The following is a 19772-nucleotide window of genomic DNA, read 5'->3' as shown; positions in this document are numbered from 1 at the left end:
TAATGGGATTTCTTGGTTTCCCTCTTCAAATACACAATCCAACAACTCCAAAACGCTCTGGTGGACAAGTTGTGACCTGCACATTCACCACGCTATGAGATAATAAAAGAACGTTACCAGACAGAGTTGTTTTAGAGGTAAATGCAGAGACGCTGATGCTCGTTGCCTTCAGGGGCAGATTTTCAGCAGCATGCTCCTCCGTTCTAAAAATAGCTTGCACCGACAATTAAAGGTAACGAACCTACTGCTGTGACTATAAGGGATTATGTCAATGGGCCAATTTGCCAAAATGTTGAACTATCCCTTAAAAAAAAAAAGAAAGAAAACAAAACAAAAAAGCAAACTTGCAGCTATTTGCACTTACAGTAAAAGGCAATGACGAGACACTTTAAAAAAAGACGACATCTAGAAATTTGCGTCTGGCATTTTACTAACAACACACACACACACATACATCAATACACACTTGAATGCAAACACTGAGCTTGCTCCACCTCCTCCTCCTCCTCCTCCTCTTCTTCACCTCTCTCTGTCTCTCTGTTACAATCAGAAGCTTCAACATGGTGAAGAGGAAAAAAATAAAAAAGAGACAAAGTTTAATATTTTTATAAAAAGTGGACACTGTTTCAGACTCACAGGCGGGGGACGGACTCGAGAAGATGCCAAATGTTGCATGTAACACCTCTAGTTTTTTAAAAATCTAACTGTACATAATGTGAGGAGTCCGAGAGCGGAGGCCAGCCGGGCGACGAGGACGACGGACGACGAGGACGACAAATGGGAACCACGGCGACACACACACACACACACACACACACACGTGCTTGTTGAAGAGCTTATGTGTGTGTGTGTGTGTGTGTTTGAGGATACAGGATGTGTTTTGTTTGATTAACTGACGCCGGCCTCGCTTCAACAACAAGGACAAGGAAAGTTATAAAGACACTTTTGACAGTCGTTAAAAAAAACAAAACGATTAAAAAAAAAAAAGAAGCAGAGACATCACTACATGGACTCGTTGTCGCTGTCAGACCTGGACAATGGAAAGAAAAAGCCAACTGAAAACAATCGAAGTCTATTTTCATCAACTTTGATTTGATTTTTAGTTGTTTAGCTCTTTTTTTTCTCCTTTTTTTTTCCTTTTTTTTGGCGATGGTTCCTGGTGACGAGGAACTGGTGAACCACACATGAGTTAGAGAGAGAAAGAGAGAGACGGAGGGGTGAAGATGAACTCCTCAACTCCCATGAGGCCTTGCAAGGGGGAGGGCTGTGAAACCCCCCCTCCCTCCCAGGTAGAGGACCTGACCTGCAACAGGAAGTGGACAGAAGCTTGAGCGCACAATTTTCCCGCCTGCTGACGGACGGACACGATGGACTGACTCCCCGTCGTCGCAGCAGCATGATGAAGTATTGAAGCCTTTTCTTATGGGATATCTTCTCCTGCACTTGCACCTGAGTCTTTTCTTCCTTTCTCTTTTCTTTTCTTTTCTTTTTTTTTTATAAATGTGTCTTTTTACTGTCTTATCTCCACCTCTTCTTCTTTTTCTTCTTTTCTTTTCTTTCTTTCTTTGCATCTCTGTTTTTGGTGTGGTTTGGATTGCGCCTGCTTTTGTTGGTTTTGAAGTCACGACTCCAGTTGTCTCTCTCTCTCTCCCAAGTTGAGTTGAGTTTCGAGCTCCTTGTTTGTTTTTTGTTTTATTCAGAGTTTATTGTTGCTAAATGTCCGGAGTGTCGGAAAAAAAAACAGTGCAATTTGTATTTGATGTTAAATGTGAGTTGGATTTTTTTATTATTTTTTTTTTTTTAATGTGAGGGCAGGAGGAGTTCACGATGACGTCTGTGTGATGTCGGTTCTACTTATTGAATGTTTCCATCAGGACGGCTTTAGCAGAAACAGGATTTTCTCCCATACATTTTCTTGTCCTTCTCCTTTAAAAAAAAAGAAAGAAAGAAAATATATATGGCTTATTTTGCCCACCCTCCCTCCTTTCTCTCCTCTTTCCATAATGCACCCTGCCTACAAACATAAAGCAAGACAGACACTGTTAAACCTGGTCTTGTATATTGGAAACTCTTAAAAAGTCCCCAATTTTTTTAAAGATTCATTTTCATTCAGTGGTGGCAGGCAGGAAAGATACTAGCGAGATGAATCCAGTCATATTGATCCAGTCTGATCAGTTTGTGTTTGTTTGGAGGTTTTAGAGGATTTAAAAGGTGTCGAGGTGTTTCGTGTGAAGACGGTTAACAGTAGGAAGAGAGAGGAAAACGTCTGAGGAGGTAGAGATAGAGTCTGCCGCCCACAACAGGAACATGAACATGTGCTCTCCAGGCTTTGAATGGATTATAGGTAATAATATTGATGATAATGATAATAATAATAGTAATATGACGCCTGCTCCTGATGGATTTACAAAAAACAAAAATAAGAAACCTGTCATCAGCCTTTTTTTTTTTTTCATGGTACAAAAAAACAAAACAAAAACTAAAAACACTACAGGCTCTGGAAAAGAAAAATCAAAAAAAGCAAAAGCAGAACTTTATTTTATTCCTCCCGTCATCCAACGCCTCTGTGTCCTTCTGTCACACCTTCTTCCACCAGTTCATCACAGAGGCCGAGCTGCAGCCTCTGGATCCGTCTGTTGTTGTTGTTGTTTCGAGCTCGTTTGGTCCCAAACACTGGAGAAAGGTTGAAGAGGGCAGGAGGAGACTCTACAGTGTGTGTGCGCATGTGTGCGTGTGTGTGTGTGTGCGTGTGTGTGTGTTCATGCTAGATTGACACCAGGGAAATTGAAAAAAAACAAAAACAATTTTGACAATGACTGTAGTTCATATAATTACTGTAAATCTTTTCCTTTTTTTTCTTTTCTTTTTCTTTTTTTTTTTTTTTTTTTTACAATTAACCGATATAAATGAATATGTACGTATGAATAAATATATACCTATATTATTAAGACTTGGGTCTAAGTTTTCTCTGATGATGCTCTGAGCTTTGTTTTAACACCGAGGTCACAGCAGGTGGCAGCAGAGAGCCGCGTGCACACACACACACACACACACACACACACACACACACAACTGATCTGAGCTCTGCTAACTCTGCATGAACATTCACAGCTGTTAAATAATCAATTAATGAGTCTAATCGATTAGTTCTGAGTTGAGATGGGGAGCAAAGCAGCAGCCGACCAGAGAGAGGGTTTCCACAGGGAGTCAGAAAAATGAAAGTTTCATTCTCACAACGCTGATAGTATTAGGGCCACACTGACAAATAAAAAAACCCACAAACTTCGAGAATAAAGTACGACTTTATTCTCGTAATGTTATGACTTTTTTCTTGTAGGAAATGTACGACTTTATTCTCGTAAATTTATGACTTTATTCTTGAAGTCTGTGTTTTTTTTTTCTCAATGTGGCCCTAATACTCTGTCGTAGATTTCTCCTAAAGAGCTGAAGTTTTAACAATTTGCCCATTAAAAAAAAGAAAAGAAAAACACCTAGATATTGATCTGCAGCTGTTTGTCTGTGGAACCAAAGAGAAAACATTCCATTAACTCTAAAACAAAAATAAAGAAACGTACTTGAACGGATGATGATGTTTTGTTGTTTTCTATTAATATAGATAATTCTTTGTGAGTCAGTCCTGACTCACTCTGTTCTCTGAAACCAGAAGTATAATGAGCTGTATATGTTGAATTAGACGGTACATGTTATTCTTCTCTTCCTTTTTATTTAATTAGAGTCATTTCCTATTAATTAGAGACTCTTTTTTTAATCATTAAGGAGCTGCTACTGAGAGCAAAGTAGTCAGATGTTTCTCTGGTTGTGTTGCTGTGGCTGTCTCTCTATCATCTTTGTGTCTTCAATCTGTCTCTTCGCAGGTTGTTTCACAGTCGTCAGGGTCTGTGAATGGACTTTTGAATACTTTATGATGTTCTCCAGCAGTTTAACTCATTTCACTTGTCAGTATTTCAGTCGCATTTTGACCCGGAGGCATCTTGGTGTCTCTGTCTTTTTCCTTTTTGTCCACGTCTGATCCAGCAGACCAGTATATACAGGATCAGTGTCTGTTCAAAGGACAAACACTCACAGTTTGTCTTGAAGTTGATCTGAGATGATCACACGACTCGCTGCACACGTTCCCAAGCTTTCTTTTTTTCTTTTTTCTCTCCATCTCTCACACTTAAAAGGCTGTGACGCTTCAAAAAACGTGTCTCTCTCTCTCTCTCTCTGTCTCTCCGTCCTTTAAAGCTGCTGAGACACGAACAACACCAGTGTCAGTGCGGTGACATCAGATGTGGGCGTCTGTGGGTGAGGATGAGACTCTTTGGTTTCTGGATGGAGGCCCATGGGACTCTGTGTGGTGCAGAGTGTGTGTCTGTGTGTGTCTGTGTGTCTGTGTGTGTGAGGTGGAGGCTCAGATCAACAATCAGTATCAATTACCTTCAGTGGAAAAGAGCAGCAGCAGCAGCAGCTCCGGTCCTTTGCACCATGACGACCACACTGCAAAAACTGCAAAATCTTTCCAAGAATATTTGTCTTATTTCTTGTCAAAATATCTCATTTTTAGTCAAAACTAATCTCTTAAGACTCATCACCTAAAACTTAACTTGTTTTTAGATCATTTTCACTTGTTTCAAACTAATTTTCACTTTCACAGAAAAATCTGCCAGTGAAAGCAGTTTTTTTATGTGCTTGTAATAAGGAACAAAAAACTTGATCCACTATCAGATTTTTCTCCTTATTTCAAGTGAAAGAAGTAAAAAGTGTCTAAAAACAAGCTACTTTTTAAATGTGATGAGTCTTATTTTAAGTATAATGAAACTTGTTTTGACTAGAAATTACATTTTTGACTAGAAATGAGACAAATATTCTTGGTAAGATTTTGAGTTTTTGCAGTGAATCAGTATCAATTACTTCAGTGGAAAAGAGCAGCAGCAGCAGCTCTGGTCCTTTGCACCATGACGACCACTACACTGTCGGTGCTGGGATCTGTCCTCCGCCACATGGGACTCATTTGGTTCCTCTCACCCTTCCTCACCCCCCTTCCTCCCCCCATCCACCTGTCTGGAAATCACTGAGACATCAGTGTGTTTCCTCTCCTGTTTTAAAGTTCATTTTTAGCAGCCGACTTCTGGCACCCGGGGTTTCACATGGAGGATGAAAGGTGGGTGTCTCACAGGAAGAAGTTTAAATGTGTGTGTGTGTGTGTGTCTGTCTGTCTGTGAGTGTGTGTGTCTTCTCTCTGCTGTTGAGTGTTTTCTGGGTTTGGTTTGAACACAGATCACAGCTCCACCCTGACAACACACTGCGTTTCTGCTTATTTTTGACAGCGAAGTCGCTTCAATACAGTCAAAAAAAAAAGAAAGAAAAAAAACTTTGACTCTGTGGCTTTTGTTCAGGGTTTTTTTTTTTTTTGTCTCTGCTGAGCCCTGAGTCTGAGTGAGGCTCTAATTAATGTGATGATAACAGAGGCTCTTCCTCCCTTTGTCTTCTCTCCATCACTCCCACAGACTCTCTCTCTCTCCGACGGCTCGGGGCAAACTCTGATGTCAGTCTGAGGAGCAGACTTTAAAAAATGTTCTTTAATTAAATGAAGACGTTTTTCCTGCAGGACCAACACTTCTTCAGGTTATTAGGGGAATCAATTGCTGCCGTATTCCTTCATTCATGTTTTAAAAAGCATGTTTTTAAAAAGCAATAGGCCTAATAAAGGAAATCTACGGTGGCCCTGAGAGGTCAATTCACTTCCATCTTCATCAGTGTGACAACACCGTCCTCTCTCTGTCAGAATAAAGGCAACAAGAAAAGTGAATCTGGTGTTTTTAACTTCAGAAAACACAACTGGACATTTAACATGGTGCATCATGGGAAACACTTCCTGCTGTGTTAAAGGAATAGTTCACCAAAAATTAAATTCAGTCATTACTGACTCACCCTCATGCTGATGAATAGTGTGGAGTAGTTTTTTATTCCTCAAAGTGCATCTGGAGACCCGGGAGGCCAGTTTGTAGTCCAATGAAATCCATAAAACTACACAAAAACCTTGTAATATTCCTCCATACTGCTGTCCTACGACGTCATTTAGGACATTTTTACAGCCTAAACAGTCCTGTATGGAATTTGCATGGGGCGCGCTCTCACGTTCAATGTCCTAAATGTCGTTGCTTCGAGTAAACTCTGGACTATATCCCTTCAGGACACTTGGATTGCAGTGGACGAGTGGTGTGGAGGAATAGTAAATGGTTTTTGTGTAGTTTTATGGACGTTTTTGTATCGGGTCATATTGACTCTCTTATAAGGATTTTGTTGGACTACGAACTGGCCTCCCGAGTCTCCAGATGCACTTTGAGGAATAAAAAACTACTCTGGAGTATTCATCAGCATGAGGGTGAGTTACTAATGAGTGAAGTTCATTTTTTTGGTGAACTATTCCTTTAATGTGCAGCATATTTGTGTTTTCTGAAATTGCAGTGAGTTGGATTTTGAATTTGAAGCAGATTTGTGGTTTCTTTCTTTCTTTCTTGTGATGTTTTTTGCTTTTGTTCATGTACATGCATGTGTTTTCGTAGGTTGCAGTGTTTCCACTCACTGAGCCCTCCAGGCCACCGTAGAAACACCTGCTGGAGCACGTGAACACCAGGAGAACCATCCATCTTTTCTCTCTCATCTCTTTACACCATATAGCTCGGTGCTTCAGAGACATGTGGCTGCCGTGACGTCAGAGTCGGAGTGTCTGAGGAACTATTTTCTCTGGGCTACAACTTCTGTGAGACGGACTGAAAGTAGTCCAGCTGCTCCCATGTGGCTCGTTCCTCTCCGCTGGAGGAGAAAGTGACTCTGACTCACAGCTTCATCAAGGAAACTTCTGCAGCTCCATCCTCCTCCACCCACTCCCTCACCTCACCTCCACCCTGCTGCTGCTGCACTGATTCATAAAGATAACACATGTTTCTTTTTTTTTTGGCCCCCCCCCCCCCCCCCCCCCTCTTATCCCTTTGATTCCCATTGAACTGTGAGCTTGTAATAAATATGGAACAAAACCATGACCTGTTACAACAACTGGCTGCAGTTTTTAATATCAGACTCACTAAACCGTCCACTGCAAAATCTCAAAATCTTTCCAAGAATATTTGTCTTATTTCTTGTGAAAATGTATATAATTTCTAGTCAAAACTAATCTCGTTCCACTTAAAATAACTTGTTTTTAGAAAATTTTCACTTGTTTCAGACAAATTTTCACTTGAAATAAGTAGAAAAATCTGCCAGTGAAATTTTTCTACTTATTTCAAGTGAAAATATGCTTGAAAGAAGTAAAACGTGTCTTAAAAACAAGCAAATTTTTATGTGACGAGTCTTATTTTGAGTATAATTAGATTTGTTTTGACTAGAAGTGACATTTTGACTAGAAATAAGACAAATAATCTTGGTAAGATTTTGAGTTTTTGCAGTGTCCACCGTGAATCCAGCTCTTTATTTTTTATTTTTTTCTACATCTGGTCTTAAAATAATATAAGCCCCCACCCAACCCCGCCCCGCCCACGGATGTGACTGTGGCTTCCAGTCTAAATGAATCCTGGCAGAGTTGTAAAAATTTGCCCCAATCATGCGCCTCAGACGCACATCGGGAAGGCGTGCCTCTTATTGCGCTTAAATTTAAGTCTGAGCGGCTGAAGGACACAGTTTTCTCTTTGGATGTGCACGCAGAGCTCGTACCACTGCCGCCGCTGCTGGACTTGATCTCATCACTTTGACTTTTCCACACCGCGCGCCGTGTCTGTGACTGCTGATCTGAGGAGCTTCTCCTCCTCCTCTCCGCTGGCTGCCGGAGGAGCGGCGTTGTGTTGTGTTGTGTTGTGTTGTGCCACACTGGAGCTTTCCGCCGCGCGTCAAAGGAAGCGACACAACCAGTCTTCTTCTCCAAACAGCTGGTGTGTGTGTGTGTGTAGCTACATGTTTACGAGCCGTGGCACCAACGCGTAATCTCGCTTTTGGTGTGTGTATGAGTGGAAAGCAAATGGCCATAAGGCGTCTTCTTCATCCTCGCCGTGCGCTCTGCTCCCGTTGATGTGGATTTGCCCCAGACAGTTCATCCCACCGCCTCCTTGTTTTGTTTGTTAGTTTTTTGTGTATTTGTTTGTGTGTATGGCTGAAGCGGGAGGTCTCCTGCTGACCGGGCGCAGTTGTCGGAGTTAAAAGTTGTTGCCGTTCCCTCCTCCTCCTCTTCCTCCCGCTGATCGACTCTCTCGGCACCGATGATGACCGAGGAGAACAATGAGGTGGTGGAGAGCGACTCGCAGCTCCAGCGCTCCCCGAGCACCATGTCCATCCAGCCGGTCTCATCCAAGGCAAGTAGCTACACCCCTCCACCCTCCTCTACCCCCCGGAGCTCAGTCAGTCACACACACACACACACACACACACACTCACCTGCTCCACACTCACTCACACACACTCAGTTCATGCACAAAGAGAAAAACAACTGCAGGGTAAAATAGATATGAAATATTTTTATTTTATATTCATTTATGTGGTTTTGTGATTTTTCTTTTCATCTTCCTGTGTTGTTCCGCCGGTTATGTATGTAATATTGATGACAACACTTCACAAATGCGGTTGTATTCATCATGACTGCGTCACTAGGTGTAACCTCATACGTAAAGTCTGATGTCACTGTCTCCCCCCTTTCTATCTCTGTCTGTCTCCAAACCTACTTCCTGCACACACACACACACAAAGAGGGAGAGGGGGGGGATGTATTTAGTACTAATCCACAACGTGCATTTTAATAAGTGTTAGGTGAAAAATAATTTGCATAAATATTTTCATGATTAATAGTGATTCATATTCCTTCTTTGCACGTCGCTGCACTCATTGTCAACCTGCTGCAGCAGCAGGTTTGTGCAGGAATCAGCTTCAGTTATTCTCAGCTCTCAGGTTGTATAGCCTACTATGCAGGGCCAGGTGCGTTTACTGTGCTGTGTGTGTGTGTGTGTGTGTGTGTGTGTGTGTGTTATGAGCCTCAAGTGTCCTCCTCACTCACAGCCTCCAATTAAATAGTTGACTTGACTGTATAAACAAGGATCTTCAAGAGCCGGAGCTGTGAAAGCCGCTCAGCAGCGCCTTGGTTTTTTTAATGCAAGACTCGATTCATTACGCTCATGCACTTCACACACAACTTGAACTTTCCTTGAGACGAGTCTTTGTCTCCGTCTCCTTCATGGCCGCCCGCCCACACAGAGACACAATGTCGACATGTTTCCAGCTACAACACAGACTCAGACGCCTCTGTGTGTGTGTGCCGGTCTGAATACATGATGCTCTCTCTCTCTGAGAAGCATCAAGGTCGGTCTGCGTTGTTACAGGCTGGTTTATCCTCAGTAACACTCCTTTATCATGGCCCACTTCACTGCCCCGGTCCTCACCAGCTGCTGCTGCTGCTGCTGCTGCTGCTGCTGCTGCTGCTGCTGCTGCTGCTGCTGCTGCTGCTCACCACCACCAGCACCACCACAGAGAACTGGGTCTCAACCCCTTTTGCCAAAGCAGGACTCTTCATCTGATTGGTGTTCATCATTTCATCCTCAATGTTCCTCATCTGCCTCTGTTTTCCCAGTCGATAGTGGAATTTCCAGGTCCTCGTGTGAAATAGATTTCACTTTAACCTTCGGCCTTTAAAAGCCTGTAGATGCTAGATTCTCAGGTGGAGGGTTAATTGTAAAATCTTTGGAACCTCCTTTAAAGCGCTGGATATCCAATAGAGAATTTGTGACCTATTAGGAGTTTATTACGGACCCACCCAGTCTCATTCATACTCCTTCATTTACTCCTTGTAACAGAGTCAGGGGGAGAAAGATTCCCCTTTACGAAATGAGACACCACCGCTTGATGAGACATCATCATCTGCATCTTAAAGTATGAAAGTACACCTGATCGTCAGACATGGAAATGTGAAAAAAAGAAGAAAAAAAGATGGACTGTTCTGCAGCATCAAGATATTAGTGAACATAGCAAACAACAGAAAAACATATGGGTCATACTAAACTGAATGTCGCATACAATGGATGTCGTGATCTTCAACTAAAAAACAAACATTTATGCATCTCTGTGGTTGTTTGTGCAGCCATCTTGCTGCTGTATCTGGTGCATTCTGGGAAATTTGTTACAGAAATGGGACTGGGCAACGATGCCAATGTAGGAGAGTCCAAAGCTCCATACAGTATACTGTAAAGGTAGATGTTTGTGTTAAAGCTCCATACAGTATAAAGGTAGATGTCCATGTGTAGTGTGATTATAAAGCAGCTCCAGGTTCTATATTAATACTGTGAAAGTATCAAAGCCTCAGTCCACAGAGAAATGCACACAGCCTGTATTCAGAAACTGAGCCTTATAACCAGCCGTCAGGACTTCCTGTCACTTTGTGATGTCACAACAAAGCAGTCAACCTAAGCCCCGCCCCCCCACCTGGACAACACCATCCAACAAATAGCAGGAATTGGTTTCCCTGAGTGTTTTATTCTGAAATCTGCTTTAATTTTTTTGTTTTTGGATCACTTAGAAGTCACAGTCAGCCAATGAGAGGCGAGGTTTAGAACCTGCCCTCTTCTGATTGGCTGAAAACACCCAGCTGAGTGAGGAGATGGAAAAACTACACTGAGCTGGTTTTTGTTTTGTTTTTTAGAGTAGATTTTCTCACCGATCAACGCTTCAAAATAAAACACGGGGGAAGTGTAAGGTATAGGAGCTTGAATGTTGCTGCGATGCGTTCAGGCGTCGTCCCAGGAGATTTACTCACATCAACATTTTACTTTTTATCTATTTTAAACACTTAATCAAGACCGTTCCCAAAATTTAAAAAAATACAGGCACAGGGTGTAATTCTTCTTTTTCAGTTTTTTCTTTTTTTGTGGAATCTAATCAGGCACACAGCCATGTGTTCATGATGCTTTTAATTAGATAAGGATGACAGAGAGAGAGAGGAGGAGTGACTCTCTCTGATAACAGATGCTCCCTGAAATCCACCGACAGTAAAAAAAAATTTCCCACATAGATGATGAGTATCAGAAAACAAGAAGAGAGCAGAACAGCACCGGAGGACCGAGGAGAAAGGAAGTCTGGACTCTCAACAATGTCGTGTGTGGTCGGTTGCCAGGTTTGCTGAAAAAATCTGAGCGACAGAAGAAGCTCGAGCCACAATAATCTGCGCTTGTAGCTCTGCTGAGGTTTCTTTTTTTGGTTGATTGAGAGCAGTTTGATCTCTGGAGGCTGTTGTTGTTGTTGTTGTTGATGCTCTTATATGAGTAAACCTCCTTTTTTTTTTGTCCCTCTTGAGACGAGTTCACAGGACGAACTCTGGGATCACAGACATAAAAGCTTAAGATAATAGTCTGAGACGCGCTGAGAGGAGATTGAACCCATTTGTCAGCCCGGCCCACTTAGTGACGAGAGTTTAACACTGCCTTTGGATGCTTCACCTAATCTTCTTCACTCAGCACAAGCACTTAAGCACACACACACACACACACACACACACACACACACACACACACATACACACACATATATACACACTATACTCACATACTCACACGCGGGGCTGATCGTGATAAAAGATGAGTGGCGTTGCCTACGATGTGAAAGCGGGAGCTTGTCACGGCTCCGGAGCCAAATGACAAATAACCTTAAATCATACAGTTTCATGGCCAAGTTCAGTTTTTTATTCAGTGTAAATTTCTCAGATGCAGCGTGTTGAGAGATTTGACTTCATTTGCTTTTAGTTTTGGTGGTTTCCAGTGTTTTATTAGATATCCAAGGATAGACAGAGAGCGGGCAGACGGGTTTGTTTCTGTGCTGCAGGTCACAATTATATGGTGTTAGAGTGTGGAGCAATAATTCATATGATCATTTATCCTCCTTGTTTATGCATCATCGCTTCACTTTATAAAGTTTATAAGAGCACAAACCTCCCTCCAAGGCCGACGTCAAACAACACACACCAGACCGCAGAGGTAAAAGATATATATATTCATATCATTAGTATGTGATTCTGAATCTGAAGCAAAAACACAACCCTCCTCATCTGAGTTGATGATGATGCTTTAAAATTTGTTAATTCAGAGCCAATTAAACAAATACAAAACAATTAATAGTTAAATCTTCCTAAGAAATTAATTCAAACCACTTAAAGTGTCTACAACGATATTGATTATGTCACATATACTGACTTGATGATAGGCCTACTAACTTTAAAGTCAGAATCCATAGGTTTGTTCATTGCAGTTTGTGCAGACACAGTCACCACCACACAGCAGTAGAAGTCCATAGGTGATGATGATGAAGCAGGATTTCTGTTGCACCAGTCTATATTTAGTTTTTAAGGAAAATCCTATAGACTCTACCTTTAAAGAAAATGTTGGCAGTGATTTATTATGACTGTGTCCAGTCCTGGTTTAAGCTTCATGCTAATGCAACAAAACTTACATGCCCAAAAAGAAAATGCAATCATACTAATGTTGAGCAGGTGTAATGTTTACTGTGTGTTTTATGTCTGTTTTTAGAGTTCATTCTAAATTATTCGTTGTTAGAGCCGTTTGTACATTGTGGACAAGGTGAATAGTTTAGATTTTGTTGTGTTGTGCTTGAGATTTATCGCAGAATGCCTGTTTGTTAACAATCACTGCATTTGAATTGAATTGATTGAATTGTTGACTGTGGAGTTTTTGTTTTAAAAGCACACGTCAACTACACGCTCGCACTCCATAGCTGTAGTGGGCGTTTAAAGAAAAGAGATGGCGCCCAAACATCCAGATACCTCCATACTGCTCGTCCGTACTGACACAAGTGTCCTGAAGCCGCCACATGAAAAAGTTGTTTGGATGTTCTGTTTTTATCCTTGTTGTAGCAGTAGCTCCCAGTGGCTCTGTTGATGTTTGTGCGCATGTGTGAGATTTGCTACGAGATGTTCGTTCATCGTTGTAAACCATTGGATGTTTGATGTAAACACGGAAGAACATCACGCAGCAAATCTCACGCAGCCACTGGGAGCTACTGCTACAACAAGGATAAAAACAGAGATCACATTAATATTTTCCACAACTTTTTCATGTGGCGGCTTCAGGACACTTGGGTCAGTACAGACGAGCAGTATGGAGGTATCTGGATGTTTCATAGTGTGTGTTTTGGACGATTCAAAAGTGAACTCTATCTGCCGCCATTATATGAAAACCCGTTGCCAGCCGGACCCCCCCTGGAACTCCTAAAGCGTTTTGATGACTCTGAAAGTTCTCCAAACCCTTCCTTGGTATGACGGTGAGTAGAAAATTAGTGAAGTATCCCTTTAATACCAAAACAAAATGTGCAGTTCCAACCTCCTGAGGCGTCGGGGAGGGAAAAGTTAAACAACATTATTTCACTGGAAACCACAGACGTCGACCTCACAGGTGATGCTGGAGGAAAAAGGTCATCAGGGGTCGTCCTCAGGGGACCGTGTGTGTGTATGTGTGTGTGTGAGTGTGTGTGTATGTGTGTGTTGAGTCCTGTCGGTGGTTTTGGGATATTTCCGTCTGAGCTGACACCTGACAGACGGACGGCGGCGCCCAGATGTGAGTGACACGAGCAGGGGAGGAAGTCGAAGAGAGGGAGGCCGATGTGGGCCAAGGTCTTGAATAATTAATCTAACACCTTCACCGCCGTGACGTTTATTGATGTGACACCACAGGATGGGGGGTTGGGGTGCGTGTAGGTGTGTTGTGTGTGTCTGTGTGTGTGTGTGTGTGTGTGTGTGTGTGTGTGTGTGTGTGTGTGTGTGTGTGTGTGTGTGTGTGTGTTGGCTGCTCAAACACCGGACACTTAGAGGAAAAACTGCTCCGTGTCCCGACGTGTGATCTTCGTTTGTCACCTGTGTCTGAAACCGAAACTAGACTGACAGCGATTGTAGGGAGCTCACGGTGCTGTGTGTGTGTGTGTGCGCGCGTGTGTGGACAGTGATTGGGTGAGTGGAAATAGGAGGGATGAGGATGAGGAGTTGCCATGGCAAAACTGCATGGCGGAGGGGAGGGAGGGTTGGATGTTGCACTGCCGAGAGGAAAGTGGTTGTAATTCAAACTACTATATCACACAATGTTTCTCCATTAAAGAGAGAGCAGAACGAAGTGTGTGCGTCTCTGTGTGTGTGTGCATGTGATTGTGTGTGTGTGTCTGTGAGCAGAACGACGGAGGCAGCTTGTGATTATGCAGCTCTTATCTCGTATTCAAAGCGAGAATCTGTCAGACCGACGACAACGTGCATAGTGACAAACTTAATATCAGGACATGAAGCTGCTTCATATATTCTCCCTGTGATGATGATGATGATGATGATGATGATGATGCAGCCCAGAGCTGTTTGCACATTTAGTTTGCTCACATCTCTCTCTGTGATTGACATCCTGCTCTGTCCCTCCAGTTTTCTCTCTCTCTGTGTAATTTTTTTTTTTTTTTACATCATCAACACCCTGGAACCCTGAAAAGGAAAAAAAAACAACAACAGCAACTGAAGGTGTTGATATAATTGCGTCCCCAAAGACACCAGTGTTGTGTTTCGGTGTCGGTGTGTAACTACCTGCCTGGAAGTTGAGGTTGATCATTTCCTGGGATCATGTCGATGACCTAGAATTGGATTGAGCTGCAGGAAAACGGTGTCTTTGACAGCTGTTACTCCACTTCTTCACACAGTGGATTGCACAATCGTGTTAAGTGTGTGTGGTTATTTTTTCTAATTACAGCTGAACTTCCTCTCCTCTGTTACTGACGATTCTGTTGTAATGGAGGACGGCGCAGAGATAACGGGAGGCGACTCTCTGATTAAAGGGTTAGGGTTCAACATTTTGGCAAATTGGCCCGTTGCCATAATCCCTCTTAGCAGTAGGTTCGTTACCTTTAATTGTCGGTGCAAGCTATTTTTAGAACGGTGGAGCAGAGCCGTGAGCTGCTCAGAGCTACGCTACGGAGGCTCATGGGATTTCTTGGTTTCCCTCATCAGACTCATCAAATACACAATCCAACAACGCCAAAACGCTCTGGTGGACAAGTTGTGACCTGCACATTCACCACGCTATGAGATAATAACAGAACGTTACCAGACAGAGTTGTTTTAGAGGTAAATACAGAGACTGCTTGATGAAAAACTGTCCCTGAAGGCAACGCGTATCAGCGGTTTTGCATGAATTTCCCTCTAAAACAACTCTGTCTGGTAACGTTCTGTTATTATCTCATAGCGTGGTGAATGTGCAGCTCACAACTTGTCCACGAGAGCGTTTTGGAGTTGTTGGATTGTGTATTTGATGAGTCTGATGAGGGAAACCAAGAAATCCCATTAGCCTCCGTAGTGTAGCTCTGAGCAGCTCGCCGCTCGGCTCAGTGGTTCTAAAAATAGCTCACAAACCTATAGCTACTGCTATGACTATAATGATTGTGGCAATGGGCCAATTTGCCAAAAATTTTGAACTATCCCTTTAACAATGGTCCAGAAACTGTGTGTCTTGGTGTCTCAGCACCTCGTCGCCGAGACCTTTTCACCAGATTTCAGACGCCGTAAAAACTCAGTCTTGACCTTTTTAGAGGCTCGACAAAACAGACGAGCAGCTCGAGTTACTGGATCCTGTTTGAATTATTCTGCACCAGAGGCTGTTATGGCCACAGGCCGGATTTATCATCACATTCCCAGTAGGGGAAAAAAAAAAAAAAAAAAAGGTCTTTGTTGTCCAAGTCGTGACCTCTGGAGCAGCCCATATATATCTGAGCCTGCCCCCGCACACCCCTCCATACCCCACACACATGAGCACCCCCAGCAGCCCCCGCCCCTATTAAATACTGATGGAGGGAGGAAGAGCCACATGTTCGGCTGAAATAAAAGCTTTATCATTGAATGATGACAGCTGGAAGCGCACTGTCCCTCTGTGAGCATTGATTGATTTTGGACATTTATGTTGAGAGTAGCTGGTGGGGAGGGAGGGGGAGTGTGTGGGGTGTGTGAGTGTGTGTGTGTGTGTGTGTGTGTGTGTTTGCTTGTATACGGATCGAAGGTGGTGGTGGTAGAATTATGGGCTTTTACAGGTCCGTCGAGGCGGCTCGTCAAAACCTGGTCTGCAGCAGAGAGATTGTTGAATATTGACTGCACAGTGCAGGTGTGTGTGTGTGTGTGTAAATCTGAGCTATGCACTTTACATGGAGGAGTGCAATCGTACTTAATCGTAAATTATTTGTCGACAGAGAAATTTTATCGAGCAGAAAAGCCAACCTCTGGGTGAGCAGGAGCGTTTTTCACCGGAGAAATTTGAAGTTTGAAGCAGTTTCCCCTCTTGACAGACTCTGGATCAATAAAACATAGTATATGACTGGATCCAAAACTCACCATAACACTGAATCATCTGTGCTTCGCTCTGACTCATCTTCATTAACACCTGGCCTCTCTCTTGTCAGATAAAATCCACTCTACCTGCTGCACACGAATAGACAAGCGTGCCCACTCGTGACCCTGAATGCAACGCGGTGCCACGCCGGCCTTGACTCCTCTCTCTCGGTGTGACGCTCCGGGGCTGATGCTCAAATGGGAGCTAACGGGAGGGAGTAGGGAGTGGGGGGTGGGGGGGGGGGGGGGTGCTTTTAAGCCCACACACTGACAGACGATTAGATTAGCTGTAATTGAGACGTGTGCTGGAGCCGGAGCTGCTGTGCCAGCAACTCGTCTGCTCTGATTGAGAGAGTGAGAGTTCAAGACTGTGACGCTGCTGCTGCTGCACACGAGACCTGAAGCCTCTGTGCACTTTATAGATATAGGTGTTTTAATGGCTAATAAATCATTAATCACGCTTTACTTTGTTCATTTGGTTTGTCAGAAATGGAACGAAGTGAATGTGGCGTAGGTCTCCGTCTCTCTCCTCCTGCAGCGTCTCTTTTTTTCTTTTAGAAAGCGACAGGATCGTTATCGGCTTCAGTTTATAAAAGCTACAACAAACTCACCTCAACATCCATTTGTTGCTTTTCTGAGGCTTTTTTTCCCCCTCACTTCTCTCTAATTGACACAGAACTCAGATCTCTAATGGAGTGCTCTGTGGGCACGTTGCATTGTGGGTAACATAGGAACCAGGGTTTGACAAGGACAAAGTATAATGATTTAAAAAAAAAACACATGTACATGTCCTTGATTTTGAATTTCTTTGTAAGCCGACCATTCTGTCTCCATGAATGTGTGGTTTTTGTGTGTGTGTGTGTGTGTGTGTGCCTACATCATTTTTGTGAGCTTGTGTTAGAGAAAGAAAAGGTGGATAAACCAGAATGGCTCGTGTTTAAAAAGGAACGATTCAAGATTTGCAACCAGCTTCAGAGTAATTGTGATGGTAAAATAAATGACTTGTAACTTGTTCCAGGGAGAATGGAGGCTCTCTGTCTTCCACCTAGCATCTCTTTGGCGAAAAAAAGCTCTCATGAACAAGTTGTGACCTGCACATTCACCACGCTATGAGATATAATAACAGAACATTACGAGACAGAGTTGTTTTCTAATTTGCTTAGAATCTAAGCAAATGCAGAGACTGCTTGCTGAAAAACTGGCCCTGATGGGAGTTTTGCATGAATTTCCCTCTAAAACAACTCTGTCTGGTAACGTTGTGTTATTATCTTATAGCGTGGTGAATGTGCAGGTCACAACTTGTCCACCAGAACCTTTTGGAGTTGTTGGATTGTGTATTTGATGAGTTTGATGAGGGAAACCAAGAAATCCCATTAGCCTCCGTAGCGTAGCTCTGAGCAGCTCGCGGCTCTGCTCCGCCGTTCTAAAAATAGCTTACACCGACAATTAAAGGTAACGAACCTACTGCTATGACTATAGGGATTATGGCAATGGGCCAATTTGCCAAAATGTTGAACTATCCCTTTAAATCATCATCAATCTTCATATTTGCACTGACATGACCTTTGAGTGAAGCTCTGTTTTCCGTGTGGACAAGACCTTAGCTGTGAGTTTTTACGACAGTGAAAATATACACTCCGAAACTGTAGGGGGAGCTCTGTGGAGAAAAACAGCAAAAAAACAACCGACTTGCATAGTTCCCCTTAAAAGCTCTGACTTGTGATTTTTGAAGATTTGAAGAAAGCTCTGAACTACTTGTGTGTCTGTCCCTGCGGGATTTGTTTATGCACACGTGTTGTTGTTGTTGTTGCAGCTCATGTGAAGTTGTTTTCTGAACTCTCAGGGCCACTAAAAACACGCTGCACGTCTCCTGAAGGCAACAGCGCGTCGTCTCGTGTTAACCGTAATGGATATTAATGAACACTGGGAAGAGGAGGAGGAGGAGGAGGAGGAGGAGGAAGGGGGTTAAATCTCACTGAGGGGATTGTGGAACATCACCACTCTGTGCACCCACAGCAATAACAGCAACACAACGCAGCATCCTTCTTCAACTCTCCAGTCTTCATCAGTGCAGCCAAGGAAAATTTCACAAATGCAGATTTACAGGAAGCATATGGAGAGTGCAAGCTCACACTCAATTATACACATTTGTTTTCCTTGCTGCACACACACACACACAGAGACAGAGTCAGACACACACACAGAGTCAGACACACACAAACTTCTTCCCTGCCACGCGGAGCTGTAAACAGCATGTCCCTGTAAAGTGATTATGTTTGGAGCTGAGCACAGACAGGCAGCAGAGCTCACAGTGTCTGTGGCCTACTGATTATCTGTCAGCTCGTCTGTCCATGTTGATCCACACACATACACACACACACACACACACACATGCACCACGCCCTCACACTGACAGGGTAACAAATGGCCACCCATCCTCCGGGAGGCGAGCTGCATCATCATCATCATCATCATCATCATCTGTACACAGAGCCGGAGGGGAAATGTCAGGAAACGTGCATTTATCTAGTCGGTCAGCGGCAGGTGGCCTCAGAGCAGAGCAGAGCTCACACACACACACACACACACACACAGACGTGGTGACGGCCTCATCATCTAATTGACCCTTTGTCAAGTCCCGCCCTCCACGGTTACTGTTGCTAGGTTGGACAAACAATGGTCACAAAAAAGTCCCAACTCCCATTGGAACCACTATAGGCAGATTTAAATTGCTTACAGGAAAATTTGAATTAACTTATCAGAAAAATGGTGTCTGTGATAGAAGACAGACGTGGCTAAAGAGCGATTGAACAGGCATTACATGACTTTTTCCGAAAAGTGGTGAAAAATCATTGTTTTGGTCACTCACTAACTAGCTAGCCAACGTTAGCTACTAACGTTATCTACTAGCTAACGCTTAATCTCCCGTTTCTCCTCGTAAAACTTCACAAAGTTCAAAAGACATTAGCAATGGTAACGTTACGTTTGCTAGATAACTTTGAAGGTTGTATGTTGATGTCTTGGGTTTGGGGAATGGGATAAAAATGACTCCGGGAATAGCTGCTACGTTCCGGATATCGCGAGTCGCTATGGGCTCTATGCACAGCTCCACCACTTCCTGAATTTAAGGTCCTTCATTTCCTGTTTTACATTATTGGACACACTGATTAATCCAGGTGTGTCTGAGTAGTCACAATGGTCAGACACACCTGGATTAATCAGTTTGTACAAGACAGCTGAAGGACCTGCCTTAAATGCAGGAAGTGGTGTGCATAGAGCCCATTGCAGGAACCCCAAGCACACATTTTAACCACATTGAAAAATTTTAAAGTAGTTTTTACCAAAAAAATTGCTGTCTGCCTATCTCGTTTCATAGGGTAGCCTAGTCTGGGGC

General features: G+C 43.2%; 1 long non-coding RNA gene across 1 annotated transcript in view; it reads left to right on the top strand.

Moving 5' to 3' along the window:
* The window catches only part of LOC146982431 (uncharacterized), a 101525-nt gene extending 98999 nt beyond the window's left edge, over positions 1-2526 (top strand). The window contains exon 2 of the long non-coding RNA XR_015036258.1: positions 319-2526. This is a non-coding gene — a long non-coding RNA (uncharacterized LOC146982431). The remainder of the gene's footprint in view (positions 1-318) is intronic.
* Positions 2527-19772: the final 17246 nt, after the last annotated feature.

The sequence above is a fragment of the Trachurus japonicus genome, chromosome 8 (assembly GCF_045865225.1).
Source record: "Trachurus japonicus isolate A0001 chromosome 8, Traja_1.0".
NCBI lineage: Eukaryota > Metazoa > Chordata > Actinopteri > Carangiformes > Carangidae > Trachurus > Trachurus japonicus.
This window is presented reverse-complemented; position numbering and strand designations above follow the sequence as displayed.